The sequence below is a fragment of the Eptatretus burgeri genome, chromosome 20 (genome assembly GCF_056783735.1).
Source record: "Eptatretus burgeri isolate ZD-2024b chromosome 20, Ebu_testis_v1, whole genome shotgun sequence".
Classification (NCBI taxonomy): domain Eukaryota; kingdom Metazoa; phylum Chordata; class Myxini; order Myxiniformes; family Myxinidae; genus Eptatretus; species Eptatretus burgeri.
In genome coordinates, this window is record NC_140980.1 from 2,845,982 (window position 1) to 2,871,499 (window position 25,518).

The 25,518-nt window shown below is 45.7% G+C and overlaps 1 long non-coding RNA gene across 2 annotated transcripts; it reads right to left on the minus strand.

Moving 5' to 3' along the window:
* Nucleotides 1–86: 86 nt before the first annotated feature.
* LOC147008332 (uncharacterized) lies at nucleotides 87–24,138 on the minus strand. Of its 2 annotated transcripts, none has more exons than XR_015053455.1 (4): nucleotides 20,608–24,138; nucleotides 15,606–15,697; nucleotides 13,230–13,345; nucleotides 87–1,009 (listed from the first exon to the last, which is right to left on the minus strand). It is a non-coding gene; the product is annotated as an uncharacterized LOC147008332 (long non-coding RNA). The 2 variants fall into 2 exon arrangements; XR_015053454.1 differs by lacking the exon at nucleotides 87–1,009 and adding an exon at nucleotides 6,668–8,402.
* Nucleotides 24,139–25,518: the final 1,380 nt, after the last annotated feature.

The window sequence follows — 25,518 nt, forward strand, 5'->3', positions numbered from 1 at the left end:
GGTGTGGGCGTGGTTTCACCGACCAATGAACGTGTCCAATGGGATTTTTGAAATCGGGTGTGGGCGTGGTTTCACCGACCAATGAACTTGTCCAATGGGATTTTTGAAATCGGGTGTGGGCGTGGTTTCACCGACCAATGAACGTGTCCAATGGGATTTTCGATGTGGTTGCAAGGGCAAACTGCCACACCCCCCATACATAGAGAGTGTTTAGCTTCAAACACACGAACAAACAGATTACTCGCCCACAGTTTTTTTTTTTAAATATCGTGTATGGAATATGTTTAATATCGAGGGAATTTATATTGATTTAAAATATCTTTATGTTTAAAAATATATAATATTGATTTTAATTGTTGAGTACAGTAACCCCTTTCTCAACACATGGGTGAGATCGGTCAACACCAACACAACATTCAAACATTTGTGGTTCCGTGGGTGCTCAATGTGAGGCGTGTGTGTCTTTGCTGTGTGTGTGTGTGTGTGTGTGTGTGTGTGTGTGTGTGTGTGTGTGTGTGTGTGTGTGTGTGTGTGTGTGTGTGTGTGTGTGTGTGTTTGTGTGTGTCATTGTACAAGGTGTATCAGTGAATTTGACTCATTTCAAGAGGGTGTTTCTTGGGTTCAGAAAGGTTATTTGATCAACAATATAATCTGTGAAACTTTACAAGTTGTTCCCTGTAAGTTGTGTAAATGACGACACTGGGACCTTTTGATATCACAGATTCATCCAATGACACGACACAGGTTTTTATTCAAGTGTATTATTTATTAAAATGACAAACAAGGTTGAAATGTTTCTAAAAAATTATTGAAGAGCAGGACTCTTATCTTTAAACAAAACATTTTTATCAACAAACAGAAAATTTCCCCACATCATAATATATCTCAGATTTCGAGAACAATCTTTTCCCATTCAAGGTTTGTTCCGTAACCTCACAACACGTGGAGTCGTCTCTCGTTAAGCCTTGATCGGGACAGAGCTTTTCAAATCCCGGGTTGTTCCGCAGCACTTGTTTCACATGGAAAAATGGACAGAGGAAAGAAACATCATAATTATTATGAAGATGACACAGATTTATTTAATAAATCCATGGAACGTCCAACGTACAATATGCATCATGGGACATGTCGATTGTGGATATGTTCAAATGACAACACCGAACATGTGTTATCATTGGCATGGTTACAAAATGGTGGCCTCCTCAAGGGGGGAACCACACAAATGTTCCGCACTCGGTGTGTGTACTCGTTTGTTTTGGAACAATTGAGAGGTCACATTGTTTGGCAGCCATATCGGATTCAGGAAAAATATATTAAATAATGTTTTCTCTGGAACCACTTAATCGATCGAAGTGAAACTTCACATTTATGATCCAGTAGTGATGGGAAATACATGATGTAAATTTCAACTTGATCGGACACATGGTCTGGCAGGCAGAATTTTTTTATTTTTGATCTTGGTTATTTTTGATGTTTTTTTTTGGGGGTGGCTGTGCCTGGATGCGTTTGAGGGTAGAAGAGTAGCAGTTGAAATGTGAATCCTATCCAGGTTCCTCCTGATTACTTCATCTTTGCTTTTTGATTGTTCCAGTTCCTGCTGATTACTCCAATGCAGAACCGTACCTATTTGGGTCTTCCATTTGATTTGAATTTAATTTATTTTAATCCCATTCTAAATTAAATTGAATAACAATATGTCTCTTATTAATTGCATGACAAACCAGGACACAAACAGCACACAAAACAAGTCCTGGCGAGGTTCTGCAATCTGCGCTCTTTTTCCTGTTTAAAAATGTTCTTATAACTTCTTTCTTTACTTTTTAAAAATATACCAGCGGGGTATGCTTACACATTGTAAGCAATAACGACCCGTGCTTCCCCATTGTCTCATGTTGCTCACCTGCATTTTCATTTATTTATTTTCATTTACGGACGTTTTCCGATGGTTCTGTGAGTTTTCCCGGAGTATCGGCTTTGATGTCCATCAGCACCAAAATTTCATCTTTCTACGTCACCCGGATGGTCCCGATCTTTAATATCAATCGGTGAGTCAGTGGTTGGAATGAACTTTACATGTCAGATTACACAAACTGCTTGAAATGAAGATGTTCTACTACTGATTTACAAACGTTGTCGTACAAACTTTATAGACGTGCTCAAATTGTCATGGCACTGTACGTACTTTATGGACGATCTTATATTCTGAATAGGACGTACGTTTTGCAACCCACTTCCTGATAATATTCCACTGTTAACCACGTCCACACATTGGTCCTCCGGCAAATGTCTCGCAGCCCCGCCCACATCTGGCTGATTGACAGGAGTAACCAGTCGTGCTTCTCCCGTAACCACGTGATCTGTTTCCACCCCCTGCGTTTACCGATCCAAATTCATCATTTAACTCACGATTTTTTCTACAACACTTCCATTACCTAATCTGATGAAAACTCTCTCAAACAATAAAAAAAAAATCATAACATTCTCTTATAATGCGTCATCTTCCTCTTTTACCTTTCTTCCTCAACTCTCCCCACTCACTCTTCTCCCACCATTCATCCCCTCACTTACCCTTCTTAAAGTTGCCTCCCTCTGATCCACAAAGCTGCCTCCTTCCCCTGCCTTCTCACCTCCATCTCATCACTCCACCTCCTCAAATCCTCAACTGCCTTCTGCCCCCTCTCTTGCCCCCCTCTCCCCCAGCAGAACAGAGACTTTTCTCCTCCTCATCCGGCCCCCTCCCCAAGCTATTCTACAATCCCCCACACTCTTCAAACAACCCTCTTTACCTCCCCCCCTCCTCCCTTGTCCTACCATCCCCTCCACTCCCACCCTCTGCACCCAAAGCCTCCTCCCCTCCCTCTTCATTAAAAGTGTGGACCTCAAATATCCTGGGCCTTCGCTCAAACCTTTCAGATCTCTCCATACAGGTTGCCACTGACAAACCAGACATAATCTGCCAAACAGAATCTTTCCTCCCTCATGATGTCTCTGACTCCCAAGTATCTCTCACTGGTTTCTCCCTCCTCTGGTGTGACAGACCTGAGCCTCGTCCTGGTGGAGGAGTTGCTCTCTTCATCAAAGACACTGTTCCTCACTCTCCATGTACTGCCCTCACTCCCTCACACCCCCAGGAATACCTCTGACTCCGGCTTCCCGTCCACTCCCACCTCATGTTTATATGTGTCCTGTACCGTCCACCAAACAGTGATGACTCCATTCACACCTCACGATCCGAAAACATGGACCAACTTCTATCTGCTCATCCGAACTCTCTCTTCCTCTTATGTGGTGACTTCAATTGTCATCATGCCAGTTGGCTCGGTGTGGGTACCTCTCTCACCTGTCATGGCACTTCAGCAAAAGCTTTCTGCGACTCATTGGGACTGACTCAATCGGTCAACTTCCCGACCCGGATCTCAACCAATGGTACTCCATCTCTTCTGGATCTGATTTTGACAAATTTCCCTGACAATATCTGCTGCTCTTCCTTCGCTCCAATTGGTTCTTCTGACCACGTCCTTGTTAAAGTGGACATCTCTCTGGCTGTTATCAGAGAACCACCTCACCGCCGTCGAGTCTGGCATTTCACTCAAGCCGACTGGCAGGGTCTCCACGCAGCCATCAAACTTACAGACTGGTCTCCTATCGCTACTTTCTCAAACATCAACTTATCCTGGGAATTCTTTCAAAGAAACTTGCTCTCCCTCATGCACAGATTTATCCCCTCTCGTCTTCAGTTGTCCTTCCCTTCCTCCCGCCCTTGGTTCACTGAAGCTTGTGGCGAGGCAGTTGTCCTGAAACAACTTGCCTTTGCCTCATGGAAAGCAAACCCAACTGAGGGTAATCTCATTTCCTTCCATAAAGCTCAAAACAAGTGTGTATCTACCCTCAGGAGAGCCAGAAAATAACATCTTTCTAAGCTGAAAAGTATGAACTTTCAAACCTCTCTCGCTCTTCCAAATCCTGGTGGTGTCTAATCAAATCTGTTTCTGGTGTATGTTCCCCCTCCATCCTCTCCCTTACCTCAAATGTCCGCACTGCTGATACCGCACGTGAAAAGGCTGAATGTCTAAACTCAGTGTTTGCAGCTAAATCTTGTGTCCAAAACGCATCGCTTTCTCCACCCACCTTACCCAGTCACACTCACCTGTTCTTGGACTCTGTGTCCTTTTCTCCTGACAAGGTGGAGAGCTTGCTGTCAAACCTCAACTCAGATTCTGCAACCTGTCCAGAGCGCATCATCCCACGTGTCCCAAAAACCTGCTCTTCTGCTCTTGCTCACCCTCTCTCTGTTCGATTCGCCCTCTCATTTGCTCAAGGTCATCTGCCATCTGCCTGGAAATCAGCAAACATCACTGCCCTGCATAAAAAAGGTGCAAAAACAGCTTCCTGCAACTACAGACCAATCAGCCTTCTCCCAATCATCAGCAAGGTTATGGAATCCATCATCGCTTCTGTTATTAAATCCTTCCTCTTCTCCAACGGCTTGATTTCCAATCATCAATTTGGTTTCAGACCAGGTCACTCTACCCTGGATATGCTGCTTCTGCTCTCCCAACAATGGATGGAGGTCTTCAATGCCAGACATTAAATCAGAGCCATATCCTTAGACATATCTCGTGCTTTTGATACGATCTCGCAACCTGCCCTGCTCACCAAACTCTCTTCCTCTGGTATCCAAGGACATCTCCACTCATGGATCACACACTTCCTCTCCTGTCGCATTCAACGTGTGGCCCTAAATGGAGTTCTTTCATCCCCTCTTCCTGTCCAGGCTGGAGTTCCTCAAGGTAGCGTTCTGGGCCCTGTTCTTTTTCTGGTTTTCATCAATGATCTCTCTGATTCTCTGAAAAATCCTCTTTATCTTTTTGCTGATGACTCCACCCTCTGCCGTACCATCTGTCATCCCTCAGACCGGCAAGCAGCAGCTTCTTCACTCTCTGCAGATCTGGATAAAATCACAAACTGGTCCAACACGTGGAACATGTCTTTCAATCCGGCCAAATCTCCCACTCTCACTTTGTCTCTCTGAAAGGACCATTGAGAAAACCCCCCCATCCACTTTCTCCACGATCCTCTGGAAGAAGTCCTTTCTTTCAAGCTTCTGGGTCTCACGATCTGCCATGATCTTTCCTGGAAAAGCCACATTTCAAACCTGGCCTCCAAAGCCAGTCGTCGACTGGGAATCATCCGTCGTGCAAAGTCCTTCCTCAGCCCAAGTGAGCTCATGACCGCTTGCAAAGCTTTCTTCCACTGCCTGATGGAGTACTGCTCTCCCCTCTGGGCTGGTGCTCCTGCCTCCCACCTTTCTCGGCTTCACGCTCTGGAATCCAAGGCATTTCGGTCATTGGCATCTCCCGCGATGAGGTTGAGTCTTTGGGCCTCTCACTCAATCACCGCAAGCAGATCGGTGGTCTTTCTGTCTTCTTCCATCTCCTCTCCGTCCCTCCCGCCCGCTCAGTCTGAGATATGTCGCCCCCATTTTTCCACAGGGTGCTTTAGGTCTGTCCATCCGTCCATCTCCTATTTTGACTTCTCCGGCCAATCCGCTGGGCCAATCCGGCTGAAATTTGGCAACAACGTTCCTCTCCTGACTGAAAACAGAAATTACAAACCTCGTTCCAGTCAAATGACCTCAAGGAGAAAATCGAGGTAAATTCCTTCAAAAATCTTCTTCTCCAGACCCACCAGTCATAATGCTGCCAAATTTGGGTGATAACATAAGGTCTTGATGTCCTGATCAGGTCCTGATGTTAAATTTTGGTGGCCATGTCGATCATCTCAGGTCTTGTGTGGGAACATGCGCAAAGCAGCGTGTCGCTGTGTCCACTTTTCGCCGGTACTCCAGGGGCCTCCGTCTGGTCATCCTCCAGGCAGATGCCTGGCCCATCCCCATCTCCTTGAGATGCTGCATCCACGAGGCACGTGGTCGGCCCATTGACCTCTTCCACTCACGAGGCTTCCTCGCTGAGGGAATCTGATGAGCAGGATCAACGTCAGGAAAACGAGCCACATGTCCACACAGCAGCAGCTGACGCTCATGGATGATGCAGTCCGTGACCCATCCCCAGGTAACAAATCTCATTTGAGTCTCTCAGCGACCGCTCATTGGACACAAAGTACGACCGGCGATAGCTAAGGATTCTCCGAAAAGACCTGGTAGCAATGTAATTAAGTCTCTATCTCAGCTCATCTCAGTTATCCTTAGCTATCGCTGGTCATACTTTGTGTCCAGTTAGAGTCCAAGTCTCACATTCGTAGAGCAAGACTGGAAGCACCAAGGACCTGAAGACTCGGACTTTCATCCTCCCGCACAGGTACCGACAGCGTCACACCCCATGATCCAGTGAATCCATGACTCCCCAGGCCCGACCCAGACGTCTGTTGACCTCTGACTCAAAGCCAGCAGAGACATGAATATCACTGCCAAGGTAAGTGAATCTCTCCACGACCTCAACATCCTCACCACAAACAGACACAGACAGGACAGCAGCATCCAATATGTCATTGAAAGCCTGGATCTTAGTTTTGACCCAAGAAACCCGTAATCCCAGCGGCTCCAACTCCTCATTCAGCATCTCGAGGGCCCCCGAGAGAATATTCAGAGTATGCGCAAAGATGACAGCATCATCTGCGAAATCAAGGTCCGAGATCTTGACATTCCCAAACGATGCACCGCAGCTTCATGTCTCTGACATCCTCGATAGAATCCAGTCCATACAAGTGCTGAAAAGTGTGGTGGCCAGTACACACCCCTGAAAAACTCCAGTAACAACAGGAAATAAGTCAGAGATGGTACCTCCACACTTCACAGCACTCTCAGTACCAGAGTAGAGTTCAGACATCAGATCGATCAGTTTTGGTGGCACCCCACGAAGACCAAGATTCCTCCATAGGGCATCCTGAGTCACTGAATCAAACGCTTTACAGAGATCAATATAAGCTGCAAGCAGCCCCTGCCGAAACTCTCGTCTGCGTTCGGTCTATGGTTGACCTCTTTGGTGTAAAGGACAGTCCTTGTGGTGTGAAGACCTCAAAGTCCCTGTCGTGTCCATGTTGTTTACCCTATGTACTCCGCCCCATCCCTCTCCATTCCACAGATCTCGTAATGTCTCTGTTTCCCACTGATTGTCCTTCCCTCTCCCTCCCCTCTTATCTCCTGCTCCCGTTGTTGTATGTTCTGTGTGTTCGCTCTCATATGAGCCTCGACATTGGAATCCAAAAATAAATAAATAATAATAATATTAATAATTAAAGTCTTACTGCTCTGGGCGCTGGTGCTCAAGCAGATGGTGGCGATCGCTTTCCTCAATAATATTAACCCTTCCTCCGATGATTTATAATTTATACCTCTATGAATACAACCTCAAACCCCATTAGATTTACCTGTAGCTACCTGGTACTTGCCCTGTCTGCTTTCCCCCCATATGTATTACCACCCCCCGCTCCTTCTCCTGTGTGACACGCTACAAGACTCCCCTTGTATATTATGTAATTTCCATTTTCATTATTCTTACCCATCCCCAGCACCTTACATGTCTTCAGGTGAAATGGAATCCACCAATCTTATGCCCAATCAATACTTCCCTGAATGTGGTCATCCTCCTCCTCTTTCCTCCAAGCTTCGTGTCATCTGAAAATTTAGAAAACAGGCTCTTAACCCCACGATCAAAATAATTGATATAAATCACGAATAACAAGAGCAATAATTGCTTTGCAACACATATCCCTGACCGATGTGATATTTTGTCAGTTCAAAAAAAGGGCAACTCTGTGAAAAATTGACGAGACACTCTGAAACTCACATTTGTTCTGCAACTTATTGGAATGAAGTTTTATTGGTACAAAGTTTCAGTTGAACATGTTCAGGGGTAATGGGAAAAATGTGGGACGGACAGATGGACAGACAGCCGAAGAGCACTTCCCTCCGGTGAAACCGGTCGTGGACGAGTACGGATCCCCGAACCCCACGACTCACATTCATTCTCCGAGCGAAGGGGAAAGAGAAGACAGCTGCCCAAACTGAAGTAAGACCTCAAGTGAGGTGATGGACGCTCTTGTGTACATTTTAGTCGTTGCATTCATCCTTCACATTCTAAATTATTCAAATAAGCACAAACACACAGGGTCAGCGACTGAAACATCAACAAGTAATTGAATCCATGAATGTGTCAGACAGGAGTGGTCCTTGTGATACAATGACAAAATGAAATCATGAAGATTTTTTTTTTTTTTTACGGACGAGAACAACCATTTTGTTCTCATCCTGATTAATTGGTTTGTGAAAAAGGAGGAATATGGGATTGTTCCCTCCTTGGTTTTCTTGCACACAATGGGATCTCGTGCCGCAACAACCGTTCAATGTTCAAGAAGGCTTCACAGTTTGCTGGAAAGGCGTTCCCCTGACAACGGCAAGAACAATGAAACAATCGTCGTACCTGGAAACCAGATCTTCACCAAGATCGAACCAACTCGTCATTTCCAGACACCCAACCCGTCCACGAAGTTTCGTTTGTGAATGCGTCGATAACTTTTTGAGATATCCTACTCACAGACGGACAGACGGACAGACAAACAGACGGCGCTGAAGACACGACTTCCGTCCACCGTCGGTGGTGGAGGTAACTGGAACGCATCTCATAAATGCAAAGCCCGTCCACGTCACTCCACACTCGAACTCAAGTTGACGAAAAGAACCGCGAAAAAAACAATCGGTACATTTTATTTACTCGTGTTCTCCATATTCTCAACATTAAGGTTCGATGAAGAAAAGCTCAAGTTGGTGTAAAAATTCTGGCCTCGACAGACGCGACTAAACACAAAATTGTAAATAAATAAATGAATAAATAAATAAACACAGGCCACCGGATAACCCTTACGAAGTGTCGCCATCTTGGTTAGCACTACTCACTTTTGAATTTCACGTACGACTGGCGGCCATTTTAGTTGTAAAAAAACCACACCTGGAGTCGAACACGTCCTCAGCCATTTCTCAGGTGATGCATTTACCGCGCTTGTTCAAACTTGGCACACAGACGATGGATGATGGCTTACATAAGCACGCCATTTTTTTTTTCGACATCATATCCAAAAGATGGCCGACTGCCGGCCATTTTAGTTGAAACAAAAAACCTGATGTTGAACACCGCAAGTTGAAATGGCCACTAGTACATATATATGGGTTAGCCCTTTAACTCCTTACAGCAAGATTAATAAAACAATGGGGGCTGTCACATTTTGTCTTTTAAAAAAAAAAACAAGGACAAATGTGTCCAAGAGCCGCGCCATAAAGGTTTTGTCTTCACCAGAAGAAGAAGAACAAGAAGAAGAAGAACAATGTGGAGCTCTCTTAGAGCCAGTGTTCGCTGCGCTAGACGCGGCTAAAAATTGTTTACAACTAAAATGACCTCCAGTCTACCAGTTGGCTATCTTTGATGAGATTGCAAAATAAAGTGAGGGGAACGTGTACGCCGTCGTGTACTGTGCTTGGACCAAATTTGAACAAAATTGGACCATGCACGTCTGAGAAATGGTTGGGGACGCATTTAAGTAATAGAATGGCCATCTTGAATCTGATCTCAGGAAAAAAAACAAAAAACAAGACGTGCGTACGAAATCCATCATTCGTTACCCGTGTGCTAAGTTTGAACGAGATCCGTAAATGCTTGCCTGAGAAATGGTCGAGGACGTGTTCGACTCCAGGTGTTTTTTTTTACAACGAAAATGGTCGCCAGTCGGCCATATTTGATGGCATCGCAAAATAATAAGATGTGCATACGTATAGTATACCATCAGGTGTTGTCTTTTTGCCGAGCATGAATAAAATCGGTGCGGACGCGTCCGAGATATGGTTTTGGACGCACGCACACGCACGAAAGTCGAGACCGAAAGTCCACGAGCCCCCATTTTGGAGTACGTCCAACGGGGGATAATAATAACATATTGGGTCGAATTGTCCGGGGTCGAAGGTATGGATGGTACTGGAAGTTTCATGAAAATGGACATTGCTCTTCGTGCTCCCAAATACACTGTTTTTTTTTGAAGTTTATTCTGAAAAAGGACAGGATAAGGGAAAGTGTTATAGTTACTATGGTCGGTTTCCTTTTGCAAAAACTATCGCACAAAAGGTGAAGAAATGCAATTGTTTTGGCTTAATTAAAATGGCAAGTCATCACATGGTTGAAATCCCTCTCGCCTGACTCACTGTGCCAAACAACATGGTGGCGAAGTTGTGACACCACATGCTCTATGTGTTGTTATTGGCTGTGCTCGTACTGTGTGTCTTTTCTTTTTCAGTGGTGACTTTATTTATTTATTTATTTATTTTTGTATATATACATTGTCGAGGCTCGTATGACAGCTAACACACAACACACAATAACGGGGGCAGGAAACAAGAGTGGTGGGAGAGGGAAGGACAAAACAGTGGGGAACAGATACATGAGGAGATCTGTGGAAGGGAGAGGCGACTGGCTTTGGAGGCCAGGTTGGAAATGTGGATTTCCCAGGAAAGATCACGGCAGACGGTGAGACCCACAAGCTTGAATGAAAGGACTTCTTCAAGATCCTTGTTGAGAAAGTAGATGGGGATTTTCAGGACTGTCCTTTCGGAGAGACAAAGGGACAGTGTGAGATTTGTCCGGATTGAAAGACATGTTCCACGTGTTGGACCAGATTGTGATTTTATCCAGATCTGCAGTGAGCAAAGAAGCTGCTGTTGCCGGTCTGAGAGATGACAGATGGTACGGCAGAGGGTAGAATCATCAGCAAAGAGAAAAAGAGGATTTTCCAGAGAGTCGGAGAGATCATTGATGAAAACCAGAACAAGAACAGAGCCCAGAACGTTACCTTGATGAACTCCAGCCTGGACAGGAAGAGGGGATGAAAGAACTCCATTTAGGGCCACACGTTGACTGCGACAGTAGAGGAAGTCTGCGAGCCATGAGTGGAGATGGCCTTGGATACAATGGGAAGAGAGTTTGGTGAGTAGGGCAGGGTGCCCGACCGTGTCAAAAGCACGTGATATGTCTTCGGATATGGCTCTGATTTCATGTCTGGCATTGAGGACCTCCATCCATTGTTGGGAGAGCAGAAGCAGCGTATTCAGGGTCGAGTGACCTGGTCTGATTTGCCTATTCGCCTCTTAATTCACCTTTATCGCATCCCTCATGTTATGTCATGAGTCGCATTTCTAAGCGAAAGATTATAATAAATCCCAGTTTGCAATGCATGTTGGTGTTCCATCAATCATCCTTTTTTTCCAACTTCAGTGCCAAGTCACCCCTCCCTCTCAAAGCAACCTTCACACTTCCCCCTCCACACTTCTCATCACATCACCTCCTCCAATCCTCAACTGCCTTCTGGCCCCTCTCATACTACGCCCCACTGTACCTCAACCCAGCACCACAACCCAGCACCACCAAGCCTTTTCTCCTTCTCACACGGCCCTCTCCCCGAGCTCTTCTGCATTGCCCCACACTCTTTCAACAACTCTCCTTTCCTTACTCCCTCCCCCTCCACTACCCCCCCTCGCACCCAAATCCTCCTTCCCTCCCTCTTCATTAACAGTGTTGACCTCAAATATCCGGGGTCTTTGCTCAAACCTGACAGATCTTTCCATACAGGTTGCCATCTTCAAACCAGATATCATCTTCTCAACAGAAATCTTCCTCCTTCAAAACGTCTCTCACTCCCGAATATCTCTCCCTGTTTACTACCTCCTCCCGTATGACAGACCTGAGCCTCGTCTATTCCTGAGACCTGAGATCAAAGTCTCCATTCCTCACTCTCCATGCACTGCACTCACTCCCCCATACCCCCAGGAATACCTCTGGCTCCAGCTTCCCTTCACTCCCACCTCATGTTTATATGTGTGCTGTGCCTAAACTCGGTGTTTGCATCGAATTCTTGTGTCCAAAACCCATCGTCTGCTGTACCCACCTTACCCAGTCACACACACCTGTCCCTGGACTCTGTGTCCTTTTCTCCTGACAAGGTGGAGAGCTTGCTGTCATACCTCGACTCAGATTCTGCAACCGGTCCAGACGGCATCAGCCCACATGCCTTAAAAACCTGCTCATCTGCTCTTGCTCACCCTATCTCCGTCCTATTCACCCTCTCATTTCATCAAGGTCATCTGCCATCTGCTTGGTCATCTGCCAAAAACAGATCCCTGAAACACCAGACCAATTATCCTTCTCCAAATCATCAGCAAGGTTATGGAATCCATCATCCCATCAGACATTAAATCCTTCTTCTTCTCCAATGGCTTGATTTCCGATCATCAATTTGGTTTCAGACCGGGTCACTCTTCCCAAGATATGCTGCTTCTACTCTCCCAACAATGGATGGATGTCCTCAAAGCCAGGCATGAAATCAGAGCCATATCCAGGCAGGTCGATGGTCTTTCTGTCTTCTTCCGTCTCCTCTCAGGCCTCGCCCCCTTCTGCTGTGTCGAAGATACATGTCCCCCCCCTTATATTTCCATGGGGCACTTAACGTCCGCCAGCAACCCCCTTCTGGTAAAACTACCAAAATCTACAATCACTGCTCATCTTCACTCTTTCATTCCTCTTTTTCCCCATCTTTGGAACAAACTCCCTCACTCTCTTCAATCCCATTCTTTGCTCCAGGTCTTCAAAACAGCTCTTCACCACCATCTCTGATCTTCCTCCATCGAAAATCGTGATCTTTTCTACCTGCGTTCATCCACCCCAAACCCACCTCCTTTAAATTCCCTGTCGTGTAAGGACCTGAAAGTCCATGAAGTATCCGTCTTGTATACCCCGTGTTCCCCGTCCCATCCCTCTCCCTTCCACAGATCTCCGAATGTCTCTGTTCCCCACTGTTATGTCCTTCCCTCTCCCGCACATCTTTTCTCATGCCCCCTTAGTGTGTGTGTGTGTGTGTGTGTGTGTGTGTGTGTGTGTGTGTGTGTGTGTGTGTGTGTGTGTTAGCTCTCATATGAGCCTCGACATTAATACAAAAAAGTAAAAAAGAGAATGGAGAGAAGAAACATTGTAAGAGTCGGACTTTTTATTCACGAGATGAAGGAAGGGTCGAATTGAGAGCAGTCTGTTGAAATATATAAAGAGTGGTGAATTATGATGGAGTAAAAATTCACACCACAAACACTCACATTCACACACCCGCACACACATGTCGGGTAAGGGATAATAATAATAATAATAATAATAATAATAATAATAATAATAATAATGAAGGCTTACTTTGAGAGGGAGGCGCAGGATTCCTTGGAAACCTGTTCCACGGTTGTCATCAACATCAGCTTGATACCGCAACGACTTGAGTATTGCTTCGAGCCCTGCCAATCCAATGTGGTTACCTGATGTGTGCACACGCAGGTAAACCGTTTCACCACCATCACTTCAGTCATGGCGTGGGGATAACAGTAACTCGGAAGACACATAATTATTTTCGAGGTGGAGAGCATGGAATTGGATTTGTTGGTGGTGAGGATCAGGGATTGTAAGGCAGTGGCGGGAGAGCATGTCACCGCCCACAGCACAAGCCAGTTATCTTTGCTCTGCACACGAAAAAAAAACCAGGAGGGAAGTTAAGAGCAGGGGTCGGAAGATGATTGATTAAGGTGTGGGTGATGGTGTGGGACAATCCAGCTGGAGTACAAAGATCTGTGATGGAGTGCTGAAAAAGATTGGACGTGCCGCAAGGTTTTATGAGCCACCTGGATCCTGTCCCTGTCGCAACCAATTTCGATGAAAAGTTTCTTGCGGAGCACAATGAATGGCACGGATAGTTGAGTTTATCAAAATGTGTTTCATCGGTGTTGCGACAATGGAAAAAAAGCAGGTGAAGTGGTGTTCAGACGAGGCAAAGGTTGCGTCCTGCATTTTTTGGTCCATCCCTCGGCTCGAATGAACTCTCAGCGATTGTGGCATCAGCCATGAAGTTACAGCCAAAAGGGGGCGACACTCGAACTGGGGGGGTTTTCACTTTCATTAACCGGCAATTATCTTCCGGTACTTTGTTTTTGAATTCCCCAAGTTACCTTCTGCAAATATCGAGGCTGCCTAACATATTGTCAGGAAGTTCCTTCGTGTGTGTTCAAGAGGGGGGTATTTGCTTGGACATCCATTGTGCTCTCCTCGGTGATGTGCATTGTGAAGATGTTGCAGATGAAACGTTCCAATGAGCGTCAGGTTGATGAGGGTGTTGTTTCCTGGATCGAAGATCTGATCGTCGTCAGGGTGATTCAACCGAGAAGTCACCGATTCCAGGGGTTCATAGATCTAGCGCGGGTGAGATGAGTTGGGGGAGGAGAGGTTGTGGGTTCGAGTCCTCCATATATGAGGAGTAAGCGACACGGCGTGTCCCGGAAATTTCTGGTCAAGTGGGTCGTGGCCATCATTTTGCGTCGATCGACAGCTCATCGATGATCGATGATCGACAGCTCATCCTCGTGCTATGAATTAGCGATTCGTCGCTGGCTTTGACACCAACACATGTTTCAAATGGAGCACCTCGCCACCATTAGAGCATTGGAATCCCATCAGATGTGACAAATGCGGATTGTTGGTCCCAGCATGCCGGATCGATGACAGAAGGTGTGCATTATTGCCGCCTCCATAACTACTCCGTTTAGAGGAGAAAGATGTTTGTTTGTTTTTAGTCGCGTCTCGCGTAGCGAGATGTGGCTCTAAGAGAGCTGCGCGTTGTTCTTCTTGTTCTTCTTTTTCTTCTTGTTCTTCTTCTGGTGAAGACAAAACCTTTAGGACGTGGCTCTTGGACACATTTGTCCTTGTTTTACTTCATCTACCTGTCTGGTCGTCAAACAAGATTGAAAATCATTCCAAACATTAAACGTCCTGTTTTTAAGGATGTCATAAAGGACACAAACAACAGGCACGATGAACGAATGTAACGTTCTTGATAAGGCGGTGTGAAAGACACTGCACCAACGTCCCTCGGATGGACGTTAAACTTCTGGAATTAATTTTTTTTTCTTGCGATCTTTAAATATCTTTTTTTTTTAGCTCAGGCACCAAAGGTGGATGGAGGTTATGTTTTCACCTCCCCATTTGTCGATTTGTCTTTGAGGAGGATGTCTTAAAAAGTTGTGCACGGATTCGTATGAAACTTGGTGGAGAGGTTGGGAGTGTGACGAGGACGAATCATTCCGGTTTTGGTGAAGATCCGAATCCAGATCCCAGGAATACATCTTTTTTTTAATTTCCAAGGTGGTTCTTCTACATTGAGAGAGGGGGCCAGAAATGATAATTACATCATGATATTTCAAAACGTTGTGGATGAGTTATGATAAAACCAGGTGGATGAGTTGGTTCGGTGACAAGAACAAGCCCATGAGATTTTGGTTTAGGATCCGGATTCAGATCCGGCCTTTCAGTGGGCCTATCCGGTCACGTTACTCTTTTGTCTGCATGTATATATTATCGTTACAGGAGTTGTATGTTAAGTAGAAGTAAACAAACAAACAATTAAAATCGAAGTTTAATTGGACGGATTAAGTTCTGTGAATTAATATGTACAATAACCAGGCTATGACACACGAGTGATGGTCCAAACGGCCTCTGGCCGTGCGGAGGCATACTTGCATTGCCTCGTACCTCCGATTCCACCGGTCGCACCGTCCCTTTCTCTTTGGTTCCTGGCTTCGATCCTTGGTTCTTCGACGTCTTCATTAAATCTTTAGTCGATCCTGGGAGAGGCTCGTGGAAGAGCCAGGACACAGAACAGATCAGGACACAACATAACAAAGGGAACAACAGCACTCAAGCCCTCAAAATCCCCCATGTCCCCCCTTTCACTCCCACTGAAAGTCCTCAACCAATGGGTAGAACCCGAATGCATGGACGCACGCACGCACGCACGCACAGGCGGCTCCTTTTGGAGTACAGAAGATCGATCATTGCAAAATATTTGTGCCCATTTCTGCACCTGTGAGCTCTGTATTTCTTGTGTGACGTCAAGAGCTCCGTCAGGTTGTTTGCGTTACCTGAAGAGGTAAATTTATCTTCGGTCTGAAATCTCAGCTCTCTCTCCATCCAATACTCCATGGCAGTTGTTATAAGTACTTCTCCGGAACACGCACCTCAAACAAGAGGTGTTTACACGTACAATATTACTGTCTGCCCTGTCTATAAATTACATACGCTGCCTCCTCGGCCTCATGGGTTAACAAACGACTTACTCTTGACAGGTCTCTGTCACATGGCAATATAACCTACTGGAAACACTCGGACCATACTGGACTTGCCACACCTATTTACCCCCCCTCCCCCCACTATCCACTTTCATAGAACAATCATCTTGAGGAAGTTCAGTCATTCGATCTCCTGGGTCTCAATCTTAGCAACGATCCTTCTTGGGAAAACCACATTTCAAAGTTGGACTCTAAAGTCAGTCGCCACCCGGTCCTACAAAGTCCTTATCCAATTGTAGTAAATGTTTTACAGTATGCGATTAGGGATATGTTATCAACTGATTGTACATGTTCCTCTTCGTCCTTTTTTTTTTAATATTATCCACGTGGTCACGTGATTTCTGGCGATTTGAATATGATTCGTGATCGTGACATCAGAGGGATAAAAGGTCAACAAAGGCCAAATGTCAACAACTTTGGTGAGATTTCTAAAATCCTCAATTTTCATCCGATTGCCTCCAGATTTGAAAAGGATTTTCACATCAGCCTACTGAATTCAACCACCAATTATTATTGAGGTCAACATCGACCAAAAGGTCAACTTTGGTGGGATTTCTAAAATCCTCAATTTTCATCCGATTGACGAGAGATTTGAAAAGGATTTTCACATCAGCCTACTGAATTCAACCACCAATTATTATTGAGGTCAACATCGACCAAAAGGTCAACTTTGGTGGGATTTCTAAAATCCTCAATTTTCATCCGATTGACGAGAGATTTGAAAAGGATTTTCACATCAGCCTACTGAATTCAACCACCAATTATTATTGAGGTCAACATCGACCAAAAGGTCAACTTTGGTGGGATTTCTAAAATCCTCAATTTTCATCCGATTGACGAGAGATTTGAAAAGGATTTTCACATCAGCCTACTGAATTCAACCACCAATTATTATTGAGGTCAACATCGACCAAAAGGTCAACTTTGGTGGGATTTCTAAAATCCTTAATTTTCATCCGATTGACGAGAGATTTGAAAAGGATTCTCACATCAGCCTACTGAATTCAACCACCAATTATTATTGAGGTCAAGATCTACCAAAAGGTCAACATTGGCCAAATGTCAACAACTTTGGTGGGATTTCTAAAATCCTCAATTTTCATCCGATTGACGAGAGATTTGAAAAGGATTCTCACATCAGCCTACTGAATTCAACCACCAATTATTATTGAGGTCAAGATCTACCAAAAGGTCAACATTGGCCAAATGTCAACAACTTTGGTGGGATTTCTAAAATCCTCAATTTTCATCCGATTGACGAGAGATTTGAAAAGGATTCTCACATCAGCCTACTGAATTCAACCACCAATTATTATTGAGGTCAAGATCTACCAAAAGGTCAACATAGGCCAAATGTCAACAACTTTGGTGGGATTTCTAAAATCCTCAATTTTTATCCGATTGCCTACAGATTTGAAAAGGATTTTCACATCAGCCTACTGAATTCAACCACCAATTATTATTGAGGTCAAAATCTACCAAAAGGTCAACATAGGCCAAATGTCATCAACTTTGGTGGGATTTCTAAAATCCTCAATTTTCATCCGATTGACGAGAGATTTGAAAAGGATTCTCACATCAGCCGACTGAATTCAACCACCAATTATTATTGAGGTCAAGATCGACCAAAAGGTCAACATACGGCAAAGGTCAGCAACTTTGGTGAGATTTCTAAAATCCTCAATTTTCATCCGATTGACGAGATTTGAAAAGGATTCTCACATCACCCTACTGAATTCAACCACCAATTATTATCGAGGTCAAGTTCGACCAAAAGGTCAACATACGCCAAAGGTCAACAACTTCGGTGGGATTTCTAAAATATTCAATTTTCATACGATTGACCTGAAATTTTAAGAGTTGCATAATTTGGTCATTCAATTCAACCACCAATTATTGTTCAGGTGAAATTTGTTTTGATAGATTTTGCAAGTGTTGTGCTCTGCACGACGTTTTTTTTAATCGTTTGTTTGTCATGCCTCTCCTCCTCCAGTTGTGTTCTGAGCGAATTACATCCAGGCTTGCTGCAGAGGATCACCATGACCCCAGTTAATGTGCAGGGATGTTTTATCTTTACTGGTGGTCTTGGGGAGAGGGGTGGGGGGGGGGGTGAGGGGAGGGGGTAACACAAATTCTCAATGTAAATGTGAATCACGTAATTTTGTGATATTCAATAATGCATGGGTTGGAGTGAGAGTGTTTCACTGTGTCGTTTATATTTGACTTGTAGGTTCCCAGGAAGATATTCAAACTCCAATGATACTTTTTCCTCCGGAAAATGTTCACCTTTAATGGGAAAAAATGTGTTATAGGAGCTGCAATCGGCCTGCACAGGAGTGCGTCATTCGTGTTGATCGGAAAGAGAAATTCATGATAAATTGAGGGCCTGTGTGTTGATTTGTGTGCTCGTGAATTTCTGTGTATTGTTACGAATTTCGCGCTCGCCGGCGTGGGGACAGCCGCTTTTAGCCGAATCGCGGCCAACTCGCCCACCGGACGAACAATTCAGTCGCGACTTTCCGGAACAACGCCGAAAACCAGTCACGGGTGTGCTCCAAGCGCACACCACGGCCTAGTCAATATTCTACCCGCGCGCGACAGGGTCAATCGCCGAATTGTCGAGATACCTCATTATAAGCGCGGGCAGCCCACCGAGAGATCGTACCTCAGCGAGGTCTGCTTGGACACGAACCGCTTAAGCGGGATAACCGAGCGGTGTATTATCGCCAGACCTCGCTGGACCCGATTCTTGTATCGGCTATCAAAGAGCCCGCTACCATTCCGAAATGCAATACGGCGGTTCAATGGGGAAAGAGGACACAACGAACGGGTTAACATTTAAACACGCACATTTGTTCACACACGTATGCAGTCAGGTATGCAAAACACCAACATGCACGTATACAGAAAAGCAATGGAAAAGATGAAACACGCATGCAGTTGATTTATGATGAATGCAGGACGACACGCGAGCAAGACAAAGAGTTACCACCGTCTATTATTAATGTACAGTCACTTAGCAGTTCTACTTGCCGGGACACGGCGCCACAACTTCCACACAAATAAACAAGGAAAGACCCCCTCAAAGACAAGGGGGTCAGACTGGACCCGTAGGCCTTTATTACGTGGAGCTTGTCGGACCGAAGGAGTTCCACGAGACCGTTGCAGGTTACCTCCACCCTCGTGGTGCCTCGATGGGTTGACCCGCGACGTTCCTTCCCCACGGCACCTGGCGTAGCCGCGGTTGAGCCCAGGCCTTGCCAAGCGTCCGGGTGATTCGGGCCTCAGCCGGAGACGCGTTGAGAGGAACGAACTGGTCTTGATGCTCTTCCAAAGTCGATGCTCTTTGTAAGAACCCGTCCGTTCCTCAGCGATGCTCGGACTGTCCCGAAGCCCGATCACCTCAGACCGTTTGGCGCTGGCTGGCGAGCTCTCTCCGGCTCTCTCCACACGAACGCGCAGGTTTGCGCGGCACAGCAGGTTTGGCCACGCTCTCAGCTCGCGTGTCCTCCGCTCTCCTGGACTTCTCCCCCAACTGTGTACTCCAGACTCCAGACTTCACCGACTGACGACGAACTGGTGCTCCGCTTGGCCTTTTATAGGGCCCGAGAGACGAGATCTGACCTCTGCTCTCCGACCTTCGACCCCCACAGGCCCCGCCCCTTTTTCTCTTTTGATCCGAATTCCGAGGCGAAGCTTCCACAGAGCGGACGTGCGCGAGATCACCAGACTTGCTCGGTGAGCGAACCCCCGCGTGTGCCTGCAGCGATGCTGTTCGCTGGGAACTCGCCGTGGCTGGAGCCAAGATGGCGTCGCTTCGGGGATGAAGGTGAGGCGATGTTATTCGGGTTGGTCTATTGGGGGAGATGCGGTTTAGGAGATGGTGGGAAGATGTCGTTGTAATGAAGGTGGTGTGGAGAGGGTGGTTGGTGGTTGACGTGGTGGTTGGTGGGTGGCATGGAGAAGGTGGTTGGTGGTTGATGTGGTTGGTGGGTGGCGTGGAGAAGGTGGTTGGTGTTGTGGTTGGTCCAAAATAACGATAGTAAAGAAAAACGGCTAACTCAAAGATCACAGCCCTGTCCACACGGATAATACTCATTAAACAACAGTGGGGAAATCTAACTGAACACGGACTTATCGGCATAACTGAACTAAGGACCTCTGCGAATTTCTGCGAATAAGTTCTGCGAATTTCCACAGCCGTAACTGAATATTCTGTGATGGTGATGTCATAATTAGAAAGGTATTTCTGGACAATAGAAGGTTGTGTGTGTGTGTGTGTGTGTGTGTTGGTGTTTGTGTGTGTGCTTTCTGTTGATGTGTGGTTTATTTCTGCCCTCCATCTCTCTGCCTTTTTCTTTGTCGATGGAGGGGTGAATTTTGTAAATATTTTTTGTAAGGTTCACCTGGCTGCACTTGGATGGGTTTGAGGGTGGAGGAGGAGCGGCCGAAACCCGAATACTATCCGGGTTCCTCATGATGACTCCATCTTTGTCTTGCTTGGGTTCCTCATGATACTCCAGTGCTGTATTTGGTCAGTTATTTGATTTGCGGCACCTGACGTCTTATCCACCGACAAGGCCTTCATCCACAGCTGGATGGAGTAGTGATCTCCATTTGGGGCTGGCTCCCCTGCCTCACACCTCGCTCAGCTTCGCACCATGGAAATCAAGGCCTTGAAGATTATTGGAATCTCCCACGATGAAGCTGAAGCTGAGTCTATGGGCTTATCACTTTCATATTGCAGACAGGTCGGTGGTCTCTCTGTCTTCTTCCACATTTTTTTCTGGTCTTGCACCCATATCTCCGCATACAGCAGCCGTTCACAACATTTCTCCGCATACCCATTATTCGTCCAAGTGTCCCTCTATTTTGTCCTTCAAGCCTGCTGTTTGTGTTTCTCCCCTCTCCCTACTGTTCCATTTGCCCTGTCGCATCCTGATCCACTCAATGTTCCAGCTCTTCCACGAGCCAAAACTTGAGATCAACTTGACAGCAGAGGTTTAAAAACAAAAACAAACCTACAGATTTTTGTGGCTCTTGCAAACTTTGCACATGAGACTGAAGATATCACCGTTCCACCAGCTCCTCGTGAGTCAAGGCAAAGCGTCTCAAAACCTGTCACACCATGAAGGTTAATTTTATCACAACAACAGCAACAACGTCTGGATAACATTGCAATATCACGATAGTTCAAGAGTGGAAAAATTAACCAGAATGATTGTGAGATGAACAAATGATCTCTGACTTATCCACACACAAAGTAGATGTACACATGAAGTGAGTATGAACAATGCAGAGCCTTCTGGGATTTAAACATCACAGTCGATCTGAGAATGCAGACACACACACACACACACACACACACACACACACACACACACACACACACACACACACACACACACACACACACACACACACACACACACACACACACACACACACACACACACACACACTGATTACAATGGCCTCTTCGGTTCTGGAATGGGCAAGGTGAACAAGTTCAGAGAAAGGATTTTCCGAGTTCAAAGCAGAAAAAAAAGGAAAGCCAAGTAAGCTTTTTAAATCCTTCAAACATCCTGTACGATGTAGAGTGAGTGTTTGCAGTGTTCTGGGGGACAAAGAACATTTTTATCTTCCTCAAATGGATTTCCCAAACGTGGGAATAATTTCCTTCAATTTCTTTCCACTGGAAGTGTTGGGAGGGAGGGAAGGATTGTGGAGGAAAGTGAGGAATGAGAACCGAAAAGCATCTGCACTCATTCCAAACTGCAGGTGCCACCAAGCTGATATAGCTGTCCAGCAGGCAAGGATCAGATCCAACCTTCCATCACCAAATGGTCTTCATCCAGGACTGTGCACAGGAGGGTTAAGTAATCTCCCAAATGTGAGGACACGTCATGTGACTGTAATAAGCAAAGCGAGACCCAACGTCGGCTTCATCACCATTTAAAAAAAAAAATCTTTCCAAGCAAACCAAACAAAGAGGAATCTGCATTCACTTATACTGTGCTGTACTGTACATCAAAACACTGTGCTATATTATATCATACTGTGCTCACCTGCATCGTGCTGTATCAGAGCATACTGACTGTTCTGTGTTGCACGGTCATACAATGCTGTGCAAACGTATTTTATGCCGCACAATCCGAGAACATGCTGCACTGTGGATAGTACATTTCACTAGGCTGGACTGTGCTGTATTGTACGTACCACACTTCACTGTGCAAGAACATGCTGTTTTGTACATACTGCCACCGGTCCAGACGGCATCAGCCCACATGCCCTAAAAACCTGCTCCTCTGCTCTTGCTCACCCTCTCTCTGTTCTACTCACCCTCTCATTTGCTCATGGTCATCTGCCATCTGCTTGGAAATTAGTAAACATTACTGCCCTGCATAAAAAAGGTGCAAACACTGATCCCTGCAACTCCAGACGAATCACTCTTCTTCCAATCATCAGCAAGGTTGGGGAATCCATCATCGCTTCAGACATTAAATCCTTCCTCTTTTCCAATGGCTTGATTTCCGATCATCAATTTGGTTTCAGACCAGGTCACGCTACCCTGGATATACTGCTTCTGCTCTCCCAACAATGGATGGAGGTCCTCAATGCCAGACATGAAATCCGAGCCGTATCCCTGGACATATCACGTGCTTTTGACACAGTCTGGCACCCTGCCCTGCTCACCAAACTCTCTTCCTACGGTATCCAAGGCCATCTCCACTCATGGCTCGCAGACTTCCTCTCCTGTCGCAGTCAACGTGTGGCCCTAAATGGAGTTCTTTCATCCCCTCTTCCTGTCCAGGCTGGAGTTCCTCAAGGTAGCGTTCTGGGTCCTGTTCTTTTTCTGGTTTTCATCAATGATCTCTCGGACTCTCTGGAAAATCCTCTATATCTCTTTGCTGATGACTCCACCCTCTGCCGTACCATCTGTCATCCCTCAGACCGGCAAGCAGCAGCTTCTTCACTCTCTGCTGATCTGGATAAAATCACAAACTGATCCAACACGTGGAACATGTCTTTCAATCCAGACAAATCTCACACTCTCACGATGTCTCTCCGAAAGGACCGTTTAGAACCTCCCCTCCCCCCATCCACTTTCTCAACAATCCTCTTGAAAAAGTCCTTTCATTCAAGCTTCTGGGTCTCACTATCTGCCATGATCTTTCTGGGAAAGCCACATTTCCAACGTGGCCTTCAAAGCCAGTCGCCAATTGGGAATCCTCCGTCGTGCAAAGTCCTTCAAGGCCCACCTGAGCTTCTGACCACATACAAAGCTTTCGTCCGCAGCCTCATGGAGTACTGCTCTCCCCTCTGGGCTGGTGTTCCTGCCTCCCACCTTTCTCGGCTTCATGCTGTGGAAACCAAGACATTTCGGATCATTGGCATCTTCCGCGATGAGGCTGAGTCTTTGGGCCTCTCACTCTCTTACCGCAGGAAGGTCGGTGGTCTTTCTGTCTTCTTCCGTCTCCTCTCCGGTCTCGTCCCCCCTCCCCCCTGCTGTGTCTGCGATTTGCCCCCACCATATTTCCGTTGGGTGCTCAAGGTCCGCCAACAACCCCCTTCTGGTAAAACTACCAAAATTACGAATCACTGCTCACCTTCACTCTTTAATTTCTCCTTTTTCCCACCATTGGAATAAACTCCCTCTCTCTGTTCAATCTCATTCTTCCCTCCAGGTCTTCGAGACAGCTGTTCACCACCACCTCTTATCATCCCCCATACAACTCCTCGATCTTTTCTCCCCCCATTAATCCACACCAAACCCACCTTCTTCAAATTCCCTGCTTTCCTTCCTTGAAAGTCCCTGTCATGTCCATCTTTTATTACCCATGTTCCTCACCCCATCCCTCTCCCTTCCACAGATCTTCTAATGTCTCTGTTCTGCACTGTTTTGTCCTTCCCACTCCTGCCCCTCTTGTCTCATGCCCCCCTTGGTGTGCGTTGTGTGTTAGCTCTCATAGGAGCCTCGACAAAGTATTCAAATAAATAAATAAACTACACTGCACTGCATCATGCATAACTCGCAGAGTTCCCTCCCTGTGGGCGAACTTGTTCCAAGCATGCAACACGTTCTTCTGACGCATACCTCTATTAGTCAAGTGGCTTCGTGTTATATTTAGAAATTACCATTACTTGGCGGGTGAAAGCACCAAATTTGGCATGATGTTTCTCTTGAACCTCCAGATTGATTTCAGGGTGGGTACCACCTTGAATGCCTTCCGGAAGTCACGTGACACATGGAAATCCAAGATGGCCAACAATCACACACGAATGCACAGTCTGGAGAGACATAACAGGCATAGCCAGTCCTAAATCAGTCCCGATATGTAATATATTTTTTGGGACGATTTCCCAGAACTTGTTTCACCGGACAACCGCACCCGTGCAGATGAATCGGTGATAACCTCTCTGTATGCGCTCAAGGAAACTGGCAGAAAGCAGTACAAGAACTATGTGATATGTGTTATTGAGGACTGTTCCCATTGTATTCATGATATTATCAAGAAGAATTCATTGGCTTTGTTCAGAAAACCTCAGAAAAAGGAAGTGTCAAAGCAAGGGAATAAAATGAAGGTGTTGCAAAACAATGTAGCTCTTGTTTGGTCTGCGATACATTGCTATGCAAAACAGGAAATCTGATTTGGAAGAGTTTTTTTGCCCATGAGATAGTCATTCCCACGCTCACTGTCAGATGTTGGGAAGCTTCATCTACCGGGCAGTAAATCAGACTTACTGAAATGTATTGAGCCGTCTGATGAAATGGATCCACCAGGAATATTTGACTGCAAGGTACTGGATGGAGCTGTAATTGTTCATAGTTGGGCAACTTAGCATAACAATTGTGCATTTTGTGAGGAAAGCACCAAATTTGGCACACCAGTAGCCTATCATATCATGAACAGATTTGGATATTGGACCATCTAAAAATTTTTGATGGCAGTGGAAAATGGCTGCCACAGCATTCAGCGGCTGAATTTGAGATGGCCCAATATCCAAATCTGTTCATAATACGATAGGCTACTAGTGTGCCAAATTTGGTGCTTTCCTCACAAAATGCACAATTGTTATGCTATATTTCGCTAAGTTGCCCCACTATCACTGACTTCCAACTAATGGAATTTCTACCTTCAGTGAGTTCGCTGACAAAGTATTTATTCCTCACTCACAGAAGCATCTACAAGATACAAGGAGGATAGACATAGTTTGGGACACATATATTTCAGACAGTTTGAAAGAATCTACTCGAGAAAGAAAGAGGAAATGGTATTCGCAGGAAGGTGTCAGATCAGGCAAAGCTACCAAGG